Below are 18734 nucleotides of genomic sequence, written 5' to 3' on the forward strand. Positions count from 1 at the left end.
AATACTTAATTTATTTTGGATGCCTTTTAGTACAATAAATTTCGAGTAAGCGTCAATACAAGTTATGAAAGTAAAACTTTGCTTGCGTATCTCTATTTAGCTGAGTAACGGGTATCTGATAGTCGAGGTACTCGACTATAGCGTTCTTCCTTGTTTTCTTCTGGGTTTGTGTTGATGGCGTTATAAGATACGATGTATCCTAGAAAACTGGTTTCGCGCTTAAAAAACTTTTATTTTTCTAAAGAGATTTTCATGTTTGCCCTTAATAATATATTTATAATTTTGTTTAAGTCTATATAATGTTGTTCAATCGAATTTGAGAATATTATAGTGTCGTCCATGTAGACATGACATGTTTTCCCTATTTTTTCTCTTAGGATGTCGTCCATTGCTCTCTGAAAAATTCTTGGTGCATTTGTTAGTCCGAGTGGCATTCTTAAAAATTCGTCTTTTCCATTATTTATTGAGAAATATGTTTTTCCACATCAGATTCTTTCATTAATATCTGATGAAAACGTGATTCTAAATCTGTTGTTGAACAATATCTTGCTTTTTTTCAAATAAGATAGAATTGGGTACCTGTCAGGTATGGTACTTTCATTTAATTTTTTATAGTCAATGACGAGCCTTAATTTACGGCTTCCGTTTCGATTTTCTCCTTAATTTGGGACTACCAGAACTGGTGAATTATAAGGGCTTCGGCTAGGCCTAATAATTTCTTCTGCTACTTCTTCTACTAATTTCGCTATTCACGAAGTCGGTGACAGATAAAGCATTCGGATATTGTTTCCCGTATATTGGCCTGTCTTAAATAAGGTTTATTTCCCCCTTTATGTCTGTTCTAAAAGGAATTTGCATATTTATCTTTAAAAGCTCTTTTTCAATATAGTGAACTATTTTTTCATTAAGTCCGTCTTATTGATCAGTACCTATATTATTTATCTGTTGTTTGTCGGATAACTCAACGACGGTGTGCTTGAAATTTTTACATTTCAAACGATTTTTATTCATTCGTCGGCACTCTCAGGATTAATTTCCAATATCTTTGTATTCTTTTTGACGGATATTTCAACGTCGGCACTCTCAGGATTTTTAATTCTCAAGATATGTGTATTTTTATTGACGCATATTCCTACGTCGACGCTCTCATGATTTTTATTTCCCAAGCTTTTCTCACTATCTTCCACAAATAATGAATCTGTGTTTTCGTTACTTTTATCTTTAAAATATTTTTTTATAATAAATTCTTATAACGGAAGATTATTATTTTCTTCAATTAAACTTATTTCATTTTTTGCCTCTTTATCATAATGTTTTAACTTTTCTGTTTTGTCTTGTTTCAAATATATTTATAATATGGTAATACCTAATAATTGAATAACCATGAACTGATGTTACCTTTTTGTACATTGATAACTCATCATACTCGTACTCGTAGAGTAAAAGAATATACTAGATTCGTCGGAAAGTATGTAACAGGCAGAAGGAAGCGTTTCCGACCTTATAAAGTACGAGATATTTGCATTTTTATTGACGGATATTTCTACGCCGCTCTCAGGATTTTTAATTCCCAAGATATTTGTATTTTTATTGACGGATATTTCTACGTCGGCGCTCTGAGGATTTTTATTTCCCAAGCTTTGCTCACGATCTTCCACAAATAATGAATCTATGTTTTCGCTACTTTTATCTTCAAAATATTTTTTTATAATAAATTCTTTTTGTATATTGACAACTTATTATACCCGTATACTCGTACTCGTACTCATCATAGAGTAAAAGGGTATACTAGATGTAACAGGCAGAAGGAAGCGTTTCGTATATATTCTCAGGATCACCAGCGGAGTCGATCTAGTCATGTCCGCCTGTCCGTCCGGATGAACGCTGAGATATCGGAAACTATAAGAGCAAGGTTATTGAGACTTGGTATGCAGATTCCTGAGCTTCTTACGCAGCGCAAGTTTGTTTCAGCAATGTGCCACGCCCACTCTAACGCCCACAAGCCGCCCAAAAATGTGGCTCCTACAATTTTCTCCCTTGTTTTTATTTTCGAAAATTCCTTTTCATGTAAAACAAGAAGTGGCTCCTAAATCCCAACGCCCAATGGAGATCCAGGTGCCTTTGTAGGGCTCGAGTGACAGTTGGGGCGTTCGAGGGTAATGTTAATGATGACTGCAATTCGTTGCATCTTCTCTGCAACTGTCGGATCACCCTGTCAATTGCGGAGTCTCCTTTGACTTGATCTCCTGTTGTGGGTAATGCCTCTTGTTGGACTTCTTCATCTAGGTCGCAAAACTGCCAGAGATCGTTTAGCTGATTTAGTTTACCGGAGTAACAGCCGTCTCGGTGGCGTCGCTCCACCAAATCCTTGCCCTAATTCTTTATGAGCTGTTGGATCTGTACTTGCAGCTCATTTTGGTTGTCTAGTAATCAATTGTGTAAATCGATGATTGTGTGACTTGTTTCCTCTATGAATGAAAAGCTGAGTGTCCTGTGAAGCTGGATGAAGCTGAGTCGCCAGTGAAGCTGGATGAAGCTTGGTATCTTGTGAGGCTGGATAAAGCTGACGATCCTGTGAAGCTGGATGAAGCCGAGTATCCTGTGAAGTTGTATGAAGCTGAGTCGCTCGGTATCTTAAGAAGCTGAATAGAGCTGACGATCCTGTAAATCTGGATGAAGCAGAGTATCCTGTGAAGCTGGATTAAGCTGACGATCCTGTGACGCTGGATGAAGAAGCGTATCCTGTGAAGCTGGATGAAGCTGACGATCCTGTGACGCTGGATGACGAAGCGTATCCTGTGAAGCTGGGTTAAGCTGACGATCCTGTGACGCTGGATGAAGAAGCGTATCCTGTGAAGCTGGATTAAGCTGACGATCCTGTGTATTGGTGGTCCTCCTTGTGGTTAGTAGAGTCAATGTTGAACCCAGAAAATAGTCCAGAAATTTGGTCTCAGTGGCCAACGGCCACGGGAAGATCTTTATTATTCAATTGTCAAATTATGAGTGACTTACTGCTAGCTATTCGCGGCTGCGCTGACTGCAATCATTGGTAGCGGCCGTCATATATATCAAAGTATATGCTTACAAACGTATTTGGCTGATAGCAGCGAGAGCGCGAGAGAAGTTGTATATGCATTCATTGTATGTGTCTGCACTCAGGCCATGGGAATATGCTGACACTAGCACTTCTTATAAGTTGGGCTTTGATGCGCATTCATACTTCGGCTGGCCGCACGAGTTTAGCGGCCGGCACTTCTGTATTTGTTTAAGTACACTGTAACACAATGTTGGTGTCGGTACAGTGGGTACTCGATACAATGATACATGCATATTACACCTGTGACGATGGATGACGAAGCGTATCCTTTGAAGCTCGTTGAGCTATGGTTTCCAGGGCGGGTGGATGTAGTGAACATAACGGGTCTTCTCACCAGTCAGAGGTTCAGCTTTTGGTGGAAGGGGGTTGCTGGAGTGTGATGCTTTGTTGGTAAAGGGACACCTCACCAATGCTTGTGCCTAACCGAAGTAGACACTTGCAGGACGATCGCGTCGTGGCAATGGTAACGATGGATACAGCGATGCCGGACCACAGGCGATGCGGGAACTACGCTGAGGTTGAGCTTTTCTAGGTTAGCTGCTAGTTGAGATAGTGCATTACGAGCCCTGTTCCCAGAGGTAGGAAGTAGAACCGCGGAGTTATGCGGTGCGTTGATAACTGATTTATTCTTCATTTGATACATGCTTATGTACTACTTGGAACACGGAAATTTAGTGTAATGTCACTAATCAAGAAGCTATATTCTAAAGTAGGTCCGGGAATTATGATTATGGTAGCAGTTTGTGTAGTTGGCTCGGCTGACACTGCAACATGTGCTGACTGCATTGGCGGGTCAGTGAGTCGTTGAGTCGGTGAGACGTTGAGTTAGTGAGACATATAATATGCTGATCAGCAATTCTCATATGCAGTGGGTGCTACTGAGCGCCTGGTACTGACACTGCAATATGTGCTGACTGCATTGGCGGGTCAGTGTGCCGAAGAGTCGGTAAGACGATGAGTTAGTGCGACACATAATATGCTTATCAGCAATTCTCATATGCAGTGGGTGCTACTGAGCGCCTGGTGCTGTTCCCAACTTGGCTGCTGCATGATTTGTTGGGTGTGGTCATGTTGAGCACCTTTGGGTACGAACACTCTCCATTTTGATTTGTGCGATAGTAATTTGAACGATTATTATTTTGATAATTATTATTATTATATCTTCCTCGATTATTATTTGCCTGCGAATTATTATTGTTATTTGGCTCCCGATTGTAATTATGTTTATTCTGAAGTTGAATCGATGGATAAAAATCAATTGGCTCGACGGCATGTTGCTTTTGATTGTTATTTTGATCATTGTTATTATACCCGTTACTCGTAGAGCAAAAGGGTATACTAGATTCGTCGGAAAGTATGTAACAGGCAGAAGGAAGCGTTTCCGACCCCACAACGTATATAGCCGAGTCGATCTAGCCATGTCCGTCTGTCCGTCTGTCTGTCCGTCCGGATGAACGCTGAGATCTCGGAAACTATGGGAGCTAGGCTATTGAGATTTGGCGTGCAGATTCCTGAGCTTCTTACGCAGCGTAAGTTTGTTTCAGCAGAGTGCCACGCCCACTGTAACGCCCACAAACCGCTCAAAACGGTGGCTCCTACAGTTTTGATGTTAGAATAAAAATTTTAACTGAAATTTGTTGGTCTCGTCAATACCTATCGATTGATCCAAAAAAAATTTGCCACGCCCACTCTAACGCCCATAATTCTGTATACCGCCCGTAGGTGGCGCATTTTAATCTCGCTTTGCTGCTTGCATATCTCTATTTAGCTGAGTAACGGGTATCTGATAGCCGAGGTACTCGACTATAGCGTTCTTCCATGTTTTGTTATTGTTTTGTCAAAAATGTCCCCTTTGTGGCCAATTATTATTCTGTTTATTACTCCAATTATTTCCCATTTTATTTGTATTATTTTTCTGTCGTATTTGATCAAATCGTTAGATGTTTTCCTGATATTTATTTTCATTTTTTAATTTATTAAACCTATTTGCAAATTGAGCACGGAAATTGTTTGACTCTAATTCTTGGACCTTTGCCAAAGCATTGGGCAAAGCTGGTGGACTTAATTAGAAAAGAGTTTCTGAGACAGATTCATTTAGCCCGGATATAAATATTCGTAGAGCGTTGTTTTATTTGTTTCCTTGGTAATTACACTGTCCTTTCCGTATGTCATTATGGTTTTGTTTATTGGTAATTTCTGTTGTCTTTTGACTTCATTATAGTATTCAGTAACTGTCATTCGTCCCTGCCTGAGGATACTTAGTTCTGACTCGAGAATTTTTATTGGTCGTTTATCGCTATATACAAGGTCCAATCTAGATAAGATTGCTCAAATGTTTAAAACGGTGCCATGATTGGTAAGAGCATCATGGGCAGCTCGCAGCTTCCCCGGTGAATTTTAGTGATTTTTTTTATAGTTGGGTCGATTGTTTGTATTTTATAATCCTCCACAGCGTTTGCATCTGTGGCTAACCTTCCTTCTAAACCTTTTATTTTCCTGCTCACTTCATTTAATTGAAAATTTATCAATCTATTTATTAATTCCACTGTTAAACCGCCGGCTGTGGTTATACTACCTGCAGAAAAATTTGGTGCTGAGCCTCCGGTTGCCATTGTTAAATTTAATTCACCAAAGCTATTTATCAAATCTTCCAAATTGTTTCTTGATATTATTTATTAAATCGTAAGTCTATCTTACTTTTTATCAATGTTTAAATCTTATATTATTTTTCTTAAGCTCCCTGATCTTAAATTATAATCTTTATTTTTTTATTATTGTAAATTAATTCCTCACGAGACTGTCCCGAAGGGGTCTTCCTTCTGTGAGGTTGTGGGTTGATCTTCCTTCCTGGATTGAAGTGCCCTTCCTTCCTTCTTCAGTTTTTCTGGTTTCAGCGCGTTGTGTTTTTTTGTTTTTGTTGTTGTTAGTTCTTGTTTGTTTAAATGTTTTAGATTAATGCGTTTCTGGTTCAAAATAATTTTTTGCGTTATTTTTAATTCATTTTGTGCGTCGTTTCACTTATTTTGTGTTCCTGAATTTTTTTGATTTAGATTTTAGCTTACCTTTATTTTAAATTCACCTTTAAATGGATTATTTCATTTATTAATTTCCATTTAATTGTTTTTAACGATCACTGTCGCATTGTTGTGTCGCTTGGTGGATTTTTTTATTTTTCCACTGTAACGAACTGATTTTGTGTGTCTGCTCGCTACGAGATTCGTGCGGCTAGCTCAGAAGATTGTGTTTTCGTCCCACCAAATTTATATGACGTGATTGCCCGTAGATCAGTGGGAAAACAAAGGGTTCAAATGGTAACAGTGGGATTTATTCTCGTGGTATTAGTACAGCGGGTGTGTGGCTGGGCTGGCCTCGGTTTCTCCTGGCTCTGGTTCCGCCGGCTGCTGGCGCTCCTCTTTCTGGCTCCTCGACGCGTTGACTCGGCTTCCACTGGATCCTGGGTTTCGGGACGCTCGTAGTGGCCGCCTCTGCTTGCTTGCCGACGCGCTGCCTCGGGGTCGCTTGTTGCGCCTTAGACCCGCAGAGAGTTCGGCCTTGTGGGCTTAGAGAAGCGTCACCGTTCTCAGACTAGGGTGAACAAGCCTTGCTCTCCAGGCCGACGCCTTTCGAGGCAATACCTGTCCCTTGCTCTGTCCCGGACGGTCCCGCTAGGTTATTGCTCAGTTCGCGCTGACAGTCAAGGCTGCCGCCAGGAAGCTGTCTAGCGGTTCACTTGGTAACGTGGCTGCCGGAAATGTCTGCTGGCGTCGCTGTCGATGTCCTCTGCGCTGTCCTCTGACCAGTATCTCGTCGTTCTGGCACTCGGGGAGTTGGGCGATTGCTGTTCGGGAACTTCGCCGGTAATCGCAGGGCTCTCCAGGCGGCCGCCTCTTGAAACCGCAAATCGATCTACCGCTCGTCCGTCACGCCAGGTCCTGCTTGGTCGGGCAAGGTACGCTGGGTCGCAGGCAACTTTCCTCCCCAAGCTGACGGTTCTTCGTGGCAGGACTCTTTTGCTTGTCTCTGACAGACCCGCCTGGCGACTCGCCAGGGTGTGGTCGTGACAAAGTTGGAAAACAAACGCCTTGACTTAGCCGCGTGATGCCTTGAATAGAAAGATTCCACATAGAAAGATTCACATAGAGAAACAACGACGAATCTTTAGCCAGGGGGAGGGGTGCATGTGACTAACCAGACTCATACTGGTAAAGGCAGAAGAAAAAGCAATTCGGCAATTCTCGGGTGTCGCGTGGTCAGAACAACGGCCACTATCAACCTATTGGTAACCATACTCCGGTAGCTGGCAAAGGGCAACAGCCGGCCGTTGACTCCCAAGATAGCAGATATCAAGAAACAGTAATTCTAGGTGGGAACACCTAGTTTATCCGATCCATACCCGCAGCCAAGTAAAAGCTCTAGTCTGGTATAAAAGACCTTAGACAAATAGAGAAAGAGAGAGAATCCATTTGGGTGTCTTGCTGACGGAAGCCGGCAGCTTCGAGGGAAGGCGACTTTCCCTGGGGCAGTCGTCCATGGAGTCTTCTGCCACCAGGACCAGCCACCATATCCAACAGTCCTTGAGGAGAACACAATTGCAGCTCGAAATAATCTTGTGTCGAACCAGCGCCGCTATTGCCATCAAAGAACGTGGAGAAGATCAACAATAAGGACGACATCCGACTTACTGCGATGTTTGTGGACGCAGTATCCGTGATCTCCATGCTCCTGAAATTTGTTCAGCTGTAGGAACCATCCGTTCAGAGCGTAGCGACCAATAGCATACGTCGGAGAAAGTAGTGATGCAATATAAATGTGTTAATCGAGCCAACCAAAGCTAAAGTGAACTCATGCATAACCAAGGACCAATATCCTCAAATAATACAATTGGATAACAAGTGAAAATCAAGCATTCAAACATGCACTGAATTATATTTAAACCAACCGAATCAATAGACAAAGTGCGAATCATGATAAACAATTAGAGAGGACGAATCTCTCCACCAGCCGTTGAAGAAGTCGCATGCCTGTGGCATAATATATATATATTTTGTGGTTAAGTGAATTGGTATACTTAAGAACAGCCGTATTTTGGTGCACGTATATTTATATATATATATCCAATATAATATTTTCCCAAAGCCCAGGATCCGGAGCGTCGAGATCTCATCGCCCAGGATTTAAAGAGGGGGTAAGTTTGTCGGGACACGGTTCCTTTCTTATAAACATACATATATAAATATTCGTGCAGTATCCTACAGTTTTATAGACTACTATAAACTTTTTCGGCGAGTATCTGGCTTGTAGTTATATGATAATTGCAAGGGCCCTGTGAGCGACGTTTGTAGTCGTGAATATTCAGCATTTTGCTGATGTGTGCACCTTCACAGGTGGTAAAATCGATACTTTCCGCTAATACAATAATTGTCAATTAATTTAATCCCTATATGAATTAACCAATATTATGTTATTCAACACCGGCACACGCCGACATAAATATTATTTAATAAATTTATAATGTGAAATGGAATTCAAAACCATGGTGTGCTAGCATTCTAACAAAGGGGGTGTGCTGACGCAAGGAGTGGAGTAGGTCAAGAACAATGACATAACTTTCGACGGACAACCTTGACAATAGGGGATCGTATTGCGCGGCCTGCGACGATCCATTGGCACACGAATGTGTGAAGGGGAGGGAATATGGCCAAAACACAGCCCGATCGTAATGCGATCAAGCGACAGCTAAGCTTGTGGGGCAGTGTGGACTGACGACCGACGAACTTTATGAAGTAATATTATTTTCCAGGCACTTTTAATATTTATTCTCGTTATGTTGGAGAGGAGAGAGGCTTACCAAGATCCCACGACCCGAATACGACGTAGCTTATGCCGGCAAATGGTGCCAGAATATCGGACGCCTCTCCCTCGGCCCAAGTCCTTGTCAGGACTCGGGCACTAATATGCCCACGTAACAGAATTGGCGCCCAACGCTAGGACATTTCATATTCCTTAAGGAATTTAACCAGGGTCCACAATCTCGATGCCTGCGGTATCGGAGTGGATGATGGCAAAGCTTTCATCCTTTTTGCCATAGGTAATTTGACTGTTTTATAGAGCAGGGAGATTAAAGAATTTTAAATGTATGCGTACCTACTTAGTTGTCGAATTAATAACCGTAAAGTCCCCAACTTCTGTGACTGTCAGTGTTGAGGGGCCACTCAATCAGAACTTTGTCGCAGAATAGAGGCCTGACTTTGAAATGATTTGTAACCTTAGAAATGCCCTGTTTTGTTCATGGACAAATTTATCAGAATTTCCTTAAAACAAGAACTATGAGTTATCCTTTTTTATAATACTATACCTATAACTAAGTGTCGACGACTACTTGTTAAAATTAACGTAAATACAATTTATAGGTGCTTTCTGGCCGACGCCACACGACGTACTACGCATTTGCCCGGTCGTTTGAATTGGTTCGAGTCCAGAAAGAGCAGGAGCGCAAGCATTACGGTAACGCATTTAGCAGTTGCGGTGCGGGTCTACTGTTCGTTTGTCGATCCAGGACAGAATGGGGGTGGGGGAACTGACAGGAAACGCAAAGCCGACGCCCCACAACGTACTAGGCATTTGTCCGGTCGTTTGCTTGGTTCGAGTCTTTGCGGTTTCCCTTGACATATTTGGGCGGTGGACGATTTTTAGTTTCTCTGGCCGACGCCCCACAACGTATTAGGCTAGTTGGTCAGGTCGTTTGCTTGGTTCGAGTCCAGAGAAATAGGAGACGGTTGTGGAGCCCGAGAATGATCGGTCAAATAACTTGTTTTCCGACAACTGGCGGGAGGGGGTTTTTGGACAGACCCCTTATCTAAACACAGCCAGTTTCCGTTTGGAGCATTTGAGCTGAATAGAAAGGGAAAGTAAGGGCATGTAAGCTTAGCAGAACCGCGTTGTGTAGAAGCGGCTAACACCCCTAGTTAGGGATATTTATTTTGTTTTGTTTTTGGGGCTTAAATATCGGACGGTTCCTGACCGAAGAGAAACTTGAGAAGCAGAGGGAAGCACCCCCAGTTTATAAACATTCTTATTGTCAACTTATTCAGCGTTTACGTCGCTGACCGGGTGTTTTGAAAAGAATCACGTAAAACTTTTATACCAATCGAAATAGAGGAACTAATGGAACGCAAGCAAGGACAGCACGAAACCTTCCGCGATTATGTCTCCGATATGCACAACTTGCATTTCAAACTAAAGCATAAAATCGATGAAGATGAATTTGTTGAGCTTTTGAAAGACAACATGAACTCCCGGATGGGCGGCTTGTTGCTAACATCGCCATTAACTTCGTTCAAAAAGGAGGGTCTCCGTGTGGATCGCTGGTTAAAAAATACTGCGAAAAACATGCCCAGCACTACAAAGCTTTCCTAATAGTACAAGAGTTCTTAAACCTTATAAACATATGAATCAAACATTTCTAATAAATATGCTTTAATCGATCGTCAGTTAGATCAAAAGAGGAAACATCAAAACACAGATTCCATGCGCCAAGTGTAATAAAAATACTAATGTACAGAATATACCTTTAACATAAAGCAACAGCAATAAGGATATCAGCCTGGACAGCTCAGCCGATAAAACATGAGACTCTTGATCACAGGAGTGGGTCGAAGCCACACGTGAATGGGCGCCTAAAAAGGAGAAGAAACACGGAACAGACAACAGACAACCGCATTCCATGCGGTCCGCATCGATCACTTCGAGCCTGTTACGTATGCCCTCCACATAGAAAGATTCACATAGAGAAACAACGACGAATCTTTAGCCAGGGGGAGGGGTGCTTGTGACTAACCAGACTCATACTGGTAAAGGCAGAAGAAAAAGCAATTCGGCAATTCTCGGGTGTCGCGTGGTCAGAACAACGGCCACTATCAACCTATTGGTAACCATACTCCGGTAGCTGGCAAAGGGCAACAGCCGGCCGTTGACTCCCAAGATAGCAGATATCAAGAAACAGTTATTCTAGGTGGGAACACCTAGTTTATCCGATCCATACCCGCAGCCAAGTAAAAGCTCTAGTCTAATATAAAAGACCTTAGACAAATAGAGAAAGAGAGAGAATCCATTTGGGTGTCTTGCTGACGGAAGCCGGCAGCTTCGAGGGAAGGCGACTTTCCCTGGGGCAGTCGTCCATGGAGTCTTCTGCCACCAGGACCAGCCACCATATCCAACAGTCCTTGAGGAGAACACAATTGCAGCTCGAAATAATCTTGTGTCGAACCAGCGCCGCTATTGCCATCAAAGAACGTGGAGAAGATCAACAATAAGGACGACATCCGACATACTGCGATGTTTGTGGACGCAGTATCCGTGATCTCCATGCTCCTGAAATTTGTTCAGCTGTAGGAACCATCCGTTCAGAGCGTAGCGACCAATAGCATACGTCGGAGAAAGTAGTGATGCAATATAAATGTGTTAATCGAGCCAACCAAAGCTAAAGTGAACTCATGCATAACCAAGGACCAATATCCTCAAATAATGCAATTGGATAACAAGTGAAAATCAAGCATTCAAACATGCTCTGAAATATATTTAAACCAACCGAATCAAAGTGCGAATCATGATAAACAATTAGAGAGGACAAATCTCTCCACCAGCCGTTAAAGAAGTCGCATGCCTGTGGCGTAATATATATATATTTTGTGTTTAAGTGAATTGGTATACTTAAGAACAGCCGTATTTTGGTGCACGTATATTTATATATATATATCCAATATAATATTTTCCCAAATCCCAGGATCCGGAGCGTCGAGATCTCATCGCCCAGGATTTAAAGAGGGGGTAAGTTTGTCGGGACACGGTTCCTTTCTTATAAACATACATATATAAATATTCGTGCAGTATCCTACAGTTTTATAGACTACTATAAACTTTTTCGGCGAGTATCAGGCTTGTAGTTATATGATAATTGCAAGGGCCCTCTGAGCGACCTTTGTAGTCGTGAATATTCAGCATTTTGCTGATGTGTGCACCTTCACAGGTGGTAAAATCGATACTTTCCGCTAATACAATAATTGTCAATTAATTTAATCCCTATATGAATTAACCAATATTATGTTATTCAACACCGGCACACGCCGACACAAATATTATTTAATAAATTTATAATGTGAAAAGGAATTCAAAACCATGGTGTGCTAGAACTCTAACAAAGGGGGTGTGCTGACGCAAGGAGTGGAGTAGGTCAAGAGCAATGACATAACTTTCGACGGACAACCTTGACAATAGGGGATCGTATTGCGCGGCCTGCGACGATCCATTGGCACACAAATGTGTGAAGGGGAGGGAATATGGCCAAAACACAGCCCGATCGTAATGCGATCAAGCGACAGCTAAGCTTGTGGGGCAGTGTGGACTGACGACCGACGAACTTTATGAAGTAATATTATTTTCCAGGCACTTTTAATATTTATTCTCGTTATGTTGGAGAGGAGAGAGGCTTACCAAGATCCCACGACCCGAATACGACGTAGCTTATGCCGGCAAATGGTGTCAGAATATCGGACGCCTCTCCCTCGGCCCAAGTCCTTGTCAGGACTCGGGCACTAATATGCCCACTTAACACACTTGTGTCTCAATTCGGAGATTCCTGATGTCCCAATCCCGAACGTCTCGACCTGGCGATCTTGCTCTCGCTTGGTTGTAGCTCCCCCGTAGATTACTTGCTTGTCTGACTGTTTACTTGGTACTTTAACTGATCTTGAAGGCTTGACTCCTCGTGATCGATTGATCCAGCTGCCAGCGCTCTGCGGCCTTATATAGGGCCTCCGGGAACCGTTATTTCCCTTTTGCGCCCGGCCCGCTGGATCTCTCCACTCCGGGTCCAAAGTCCGTGACTCCTGGTTGATCCAATCGATACTCCGCCCACTGCTGCCGTTCCGCTGATTCCCGTGATGCTTGTGGCACGCCTGTGTGCCGCTCCCAGTCCAAAGTTCACGGGAGAGTCCAAGGTCCAGTGGAGTTTCGTTATCCGTTTTTGCACACGGCACTCTTGCCTTGCTCGCGAGGTCTCCAAATTCTCTCGCTCTCCACCATGGGTCTCCAAACTCTCTCGATCTCCAAACTTTCTCGCTCTCCATCCTTGGTCTCCAAACTCTCTCGTTCTCCATCCAAGTCTCCAAACTCTCCTCGCCGCGCCGTTACTACGCGAATTCGCCGCGTAACTGGTAAGCGGCCGGCCATCTGCTGCTGCTTCTATTTGTGGGGAGTTGTTCAACTCCTCACACCACTAAAAATGTTTAGTGCGCGAGCTCCGTTTATATTTAACTTATTTTTCATTAAACAATTTGTGGAACGCCCCACGTTGGGCGCCAATTAAATTCGTTGTTTACAGACGATTTAAAAAAATGTATTTTTTATTTCAAAACTCGTGTTAAACCTTTATTCTTAATACACAATTAATACAAGACACTTTTAATACTTGAAAACCGATCGCGGTCTCGGACAAAATAGGACTGCCCTCTTAATTTCTTAATTTTTTCCTATGAACCTCGGGCAGGAGCATTTCTTTTTGAACTTTTAGAACTTCAATTTATGTTTAGATTAAAAGCTTAAAATGAAACTGTCGCATCTCATTGTGAAATTTAATTATGCTGACCGATGCAATTTGGTGAGAACTTGAAACGCAAAAGGCGCAATTGATTGGGCTTCGAAGGGAAGCTGATGTTTACTTTAGTTTTGAATTGTTTAACTTAGCTGGGAACCAAGATCGGACCTCAAAGCCAAAGGAAAAGACAAAGGCAAATAAAAAAAATAAAAGCCATAAGCGGCCTAGTTTCACGGGTTGGATAACTCTCCCCCTTCTAAAATTCATTTAATTGATCTCTAAATTCTGTTTAAAAATGTTCTTTCTTCTTTCTGGTTCTGGCCGTTGTTTCTTGGTTACAAATAATATAGCATTTTTATATTTAATAATAAGTAAAAAAATTAAAAATATATTATGATTATAATTAATTAAGTAAAGGTAAGTGATATTTATTAATTAATTTTATTAATTATTTATTTTAATGAAAGGATTTAAAATGTTTATATTATCTAAAGAAAGTACTGAGTTATTTGATAATATGTAATCGGATATTTCAAAATTTTTGAAAGGGTTCGTAGTTATGTAGTTAAGAATTTTGTTTTCCAAATTGGTAAATGAAGTATTATTAATTTCGGTTGTACCATTAAATGTTTTCAAGAATGATCCGTTTAAATGGGAGTTTTTAACAATATTGTTACCATTTATAAGAATGGCACCATCTTGTATGATGTCTATTTTATTATTTTTTTCTCTAATTTTTTTAACACTAGTTTCCAATCGATTTGGGAAATTGCTCTAGCGCATCTTTTCGCATCTTTTTTTTATTATTGGGTATTTTATATAAATTATTAAAAGTTCTTTATGCAGTGCGATTTTAAAAACAGAGATGTCAATTAAGTCAGCGATAATTACTGGTTTTTGTTCATGTTCTAATATATTCATGATGTTATCATTCTTTAATATTTTGATATTAAAAACATAAATGTTTGCTTGTGTGATTGTGTCAATTAAATTTTGCAGATCAAATGTTAATAGTTGATATTAATTGTGATTTTTATTATGGTAAAATTTGTTCAATTACTTCTATGTCATGTTTCATTTTTCTTTTCATAAGCTACCTGTCCTACATGATATACTTTTTCTTTTCTGTTTTCATTATGTGTTTCTAACATTTTCTCTTATGTTTTTTTTTAAATTTGAATAATGTTATCGTGCTCTATTTTATTATATAGTACGTCAAAAGGTTTTTGGTTCGTTGTAGAATGAATGCTCTGATTATATTCTTGAGCGGCTCTTATAACTATTTCGGAACAGTCGGTTAAATTAAATTCTTCTTTAATGCACCGAGCTAATTCTGTTAATGTAGAATGTGCCCTTTCAACTTGTCCGTTTGACCTAGGGTCTGCGTAATGTAAAGTTAAATCGCACCTTTGTGCAAAAGATTTAAATTGGGACGAGGTAAAGCTTGGTTCATTATCGGTCATTATTACTTTGGCTTGTGGAAATTGTTGAAGAAGTTCCATTACTTTGTTTTCAATACTTAATTTATTTTGGATGCCTTTTAGTACAATAAATTTCGAGTAAGCGTCAATACAAGTTATGAAAGTAAAACTTTGCTTGCGTATCTCTATATAGCTGAGTAACGGGTATCTGATAGTCGAGGTACTCGACTATAGCGTTCTTCCTTGTTTTCTTCTGGGTTTGTCTTGATGGCGTTATAAGATACGATGTATCCTAGAAAACTGGTTTCGCGCTTAAAAAACTTTTATTTTTCTAAAGAGATTTTCATGTTTGCCCTTAATAATATATTTATAATTTTGTTTAAGTGTATATAATGTTGTTCAATCGAATTTGAGAATATTATAATGTCGTCCATGTAGACATGACATGTTTTCCCTATTTGTTCTCTTAGGATGTCGTCCATTGCTCTCTGAAAAATTCTTGATGCATTTGTTATTCCGAGTGGCATTCTTAAAAATTCGTCTTTTCCGTTATTTATTGAAAAATATGTTTTTCCACATCAGATTCTTTCATTAATATCTGATGAAAACGTGATTCTAAATCTGTTGTTGAACAATATCTTGCTTTTTTTCAAATTAGATAGAATTGGGTACCTGTCAGGTATGGTACTTTCATTTAATTTTTTATAGTCAATGACGAGCCTTAATTTACGGCTTCCGTTTCGATTTTCTCCTTAATTTGGGACTACCAGAACTGGTGAATTATAAGGGCTTCGGATATTGTTTCCCGTATATTGGCCTGTCTTAAATAAGGTTTATTTCCCCCTTTATGTCTGTTCTAAAGGGAATTTGCATATTTATCTTTAAATGCTCTTTTTCAATATAGTGAACTATTTTTTCATTAAGTCCGTCTTATTGATCAGTACCTATATTATTTATCTGTTGTTTGTCGGATAACTCAACGACGGTGTGCTTGAAATTTTTACATTTCAAACGATTTTTATTCATTCGTCGGCACTCTCAGGATTTTTAATTTCCAATATATTTGTATTCTTTTTGACGGATATTTCAACGTCGGCACTCTCAGGATTTTTAATTCTCAAGATATTTGTATTTTTATTGACGCATATTTCTACGTCGGCGCTCTCATGATTTTTATTTCCCAAGCTTTTCTCACTATCTTCCACAAATAATGAATCTGTGTTTTCGCTACTTTTATCTTCAAAATATTTTTTTATAATAAATTCTTATAACTGAAGAATATTATTTTCTTCAATTAAACTTATTTCATTTTTTGCCTCTTTATCATAATGTTTTAACTTTTCTGTTTTGTCTTGTTTCAAATATATTTATAATATGGTAATACCTAATAATTGAATAACCATGAACTGATGTTACCTTTTTGTACATTGATAACTCATCATACTCGTACTCGTAGAGTAAAAGAATATACTAGATTCGTCGGAAAGTATGTAACAGGCAGAAGGAAGCGTTTCCGACCTTATAAAGTACGAGATATTTGCATTTTTATTGACGGATATTTCTACGCCGCTCTCAGGATTTTTAATTCCCAAGATATTTGTATTTTTATTGACGGATATTTCTACGTCGGCGCTCTGAGGATTTTTATTTCCCAAGCTTTTCTCACGATCTTCCACAAATAATGAATCTATGTTTTCGCTACTTGTATCTTCAAAATATTTTTTTATAATAAATTCTTTTTGTATATTGACAACTTATTATACTCGTACTCATACTCATCATAGAGTAAAAGGGTATACTAGATGTAACAGGCAGAAGGAAGCGTTTCGTATATATTCTCAGGATCACCAGCGGAGTCGATCTAGTCATGTCCGCCTGTCCGTCCGGATGAACGCTGAGATATCGGAAACTATAAGAGCTAGGTTATTGAGACTTGGTATGCAGATTATTGAACTTCTTACGCAGCGCAAGTTTGTTTCAGCAATGTGCCACGCCCACTCTAACGCCCACAAGCCGCCCAAAAATGTGGCTCCTACAATTTTCTCCCTTGTTTTTATTTTCGAAAATTCCTTTTCATGTAAAACAAGAAGTGGCTCCTAAATCCCAACGCCCAATGGAGATCCAGGTGCCTTTGTAGGGCTCGAGTGACAGTTGGGGCGTTCGAGGGTAATGTTAATGATGACTGCAATTCGTTGCATCTTCTCTGCAACTGTCGGATCACCCTGTCAATTGCGGAGTCTCCTTTGACTTGATCTCCTGTTGTGGGTAATGCCTCTTGTTGGACTTCTTCATCTAGGTCGCAAAACTGCCAGAGATCGTTTAGCTGATTTAGTTTACCGGAGTAACAGCCGTCTCGGTGGCGTCGCTCCACCAAATCCTTGCCCTAATTCTTTATGAGCTGTTGGATCTGTACTTGCAGCTCATTTTGGTTGTCTAGTAATCAATTGTGTAAATCGATGATTGTGTGACTTGTTTCCTCTATGAATGAAAAGCTGAGTGTCCTGTGAAGCTGGATGAAGCTGAGTCGCCAGTGAAGCTGGATGAAGCTTGGTATCTTGTGAGGCTGGATAAAGCTGACGATCCTGTGAAGCTGGATGAAGCCGAGTATCCTGTGAAGTTGTATGAAGCTGAGTCACTCGGTATCTTAAGAAGCTGAATAGAGCTGACGATCCTGTAAATCTGGATGAAGCAGAGTATCCTGTGAAGCTGGATTAAGCTGACGATCCTGTGACGCTGGATGAAGAAGCGTATCCTGTGAAGCTGGATGAAGCTGACGATCCTGTGACGCTGGATGACGAAGCGTATCCTGTGAAGCTGGGTTAAGCTGACGATCCTGTGACGCTGGATGAAGAAGCGTATCCTGTGAAGCTGGATTAAGCTGACGATCCTGTGTATTGGTGGTCCTCCTTGTGGTTAGTAGAGTCAATGTTGAACCCAGAAAATAGTCCAGAAATTTGGTCTCAGTGGCCAACGGCCACGGGAAGATCTTTATTATTCAATTGTCAAATTATGAGTGACTTACTGCTAGCTATTCGCGGCTGCGCTGCCTGCAATCATTGGTAGCGGCCGTCATATATATCAAAGTATATGCTCACAAACGTATTTGGCTGATAGCAGCGAGAGCGCGAGAGAAGTTGTATATGCATTTATTGTATGTGTCTGTACTCAGGCCATGGGAATATGCTGACACTAGCACTTCTTATAAGTTGGGCTTTGATGCGCATTCATACTTCGGCTGGCCGCACGAGTTAGCGGCCGGCACTTTTGTATTTGTTTAAGTACACTGTAACACAATGTTGGTGTCGGTACAGTGGGTACTCGATACAATGATACATGCATATTACACCTGTGACGATGGATGAGCTATGGTTTCCAGGGCGGGTGGATGTAGTGAACATAACGGGTCTTCTCACCAGTCAGAGGTTCAGCTTTTGGTGGAAGGGGGTTGCTGGAGTGTGATGCTTTGTTGGTAAAGGGTCACGTCACCAATGTTCGCGTCGTGGCAATGGTAACGATGGTTACAGCGATGCCGGACCACAGGTGATGCGGGAACTACGCTGAGGTTGAGCTAACCTAGGTTAGCTGCTAGTTGAGATAGTGCATTACGAGCCCTGTTCCCAAAGGT

Source organism: Drosophila suzukii, unplaced genomic scaffold (genome assembly GCF_043229965.1).
Source record: "Drosophila suzukii unplaced genomic scaffold, CBGP_Dsuzu_IsoJpt1.0 scf_4, whole genome shotgun sequence".
NCBI classification, from domain to species: Eukaryota; Metazoa; Arthropoda; class Insecta; order Diptera; family Drosophilidae; genus Drosophila; species Drosophila suzukii.